Source organism: Telopea speciosissima, unplaced genomic scaffold (genome assembly GCF_018873765.1).
Source record: "Telopea speciosissima isolate NSW1024214 ecotype Mountain lineage unplaced genomic scaffold, Tspe_v1 Tspe_v1.0049, whole genome shotgun sequence".
NCBI classification, from domain to species: domain Eukaryota; kingdom Viridiplantae; phylum Streptophyta; class Magnoliopsida; order Proteales; family Proteaceae; genus Telopea; species Telopea speciosissima.
The window spans coordinates 86,801-88,200 of NW_025317385.1; positions in this window are offsets into that span (position 1 = coordinate 86,801).

A 1,400-nucleotide genomic window follows, 5' to 3' on the forward strand; every position below is an offset into this window, starting at 1 on the left:
GGGGCATTTCTGTACATTTTTGGATTTTGTATTTTCTCAAAAATGTCCTTATCTCTTATTAGACGTGTGGATGCGAAGTTGAGGGTGGTGACCTTCTAATCGATACCTATTTTGACGTATGTTCATTTTCGGTTTAAACCAGACCAGGTGGGTCGTTTGGGGTTATTGGGGGCATTTCTCCACTTTTTTGCGTTTGGTATTTTCTAAAAAGTGTCCTTATCTCTTATTAGGAGTGTGGATGCGATGTTGAGGTTCGTGTCGTTCGAATCGATACCTATTTCGATATATGTTCATTTTCTGTTTAAACCAGACTGGGTGGGTCGTTTGGGGTTATTTGGGGGCATGTCTGTACTTTTTTGGGCTTGGGATTTTCTAAAAAGTGACATTATCGCTTATTAGACGTTTGGATGCGATGTTGAGTGTTGTGAACTTCGAATCGATACAAATTTTGGCATATGTTCGTTTTCGATTTAAACCAGACCGGGTGGGTCGTTTTGGGTTATTTCGGGGCATTTCTGTACTTTTTTGCTATTATTATTTTCTAAAAGGTGTCCTAATCTCTTGTTAGAAATATGGATGCGATGTTGACGGTGGTGAACTTGAATCGATACCAATTTTTACATATTTTTGTTTGAGGTTTATACTAGACCGGGTGGGTCGTTTGGGGTTATTTGGGGGCATTTCTATACTTTTTTGGGCTTGGAATTTTTTAAAAAGTGTCCTTATCTCTTATTAGACGTGTGGATGCGATGTTGAGGTTCTTGACATTCGAATCGATACCTATTTCGACGTATGTTCATTTTTAGTTGAAACCAGACTGGTGGGTCATTTGGGGTTATTTGGGGGCATGTCCGTACGTTTTTGGGCTTGGGATTTTCTAAAAATTATATTCTCCTTATTAGATGTCTGGATGCGACGTTGAGTATTGTGAACTTCGAATCGATACCAATTTCGCATATGTTCATTGTCGATTTAAACCAGACCGGGTGGGTCGTTTGGGGTTATTTGGGGGCATTTCTGTACTTTTTTGCTATTATTATTTTGGAAAAAGGGTCCTTATCTCTTATTAGAAATATGGATGCGATGTTGAGGGTCGTGACCATCGAATCGATATCAATTTTGACATATTTTCGTATTTGATTTATACTAGACCGGGTGGGTCTTTTGGGGTTATTTCGGGGCATTTCTGTACTTTTTCAGGTTTTGTATTTTCTAAAAAGTGTCCTTATCTTTTAGTCGACGTGCGGATGCGATGTTGAGGGTTGTGACCTTCGAATCGATACCTATTTTGACATATGTTCATTTTCGGTTTAAACCAGACCGGGTGGGTCGTTTGGGGTTATTTGGGGGCATTTATGTACTTTTTTGCCATTATTATTATCTAAAAAGTGTCATTATCT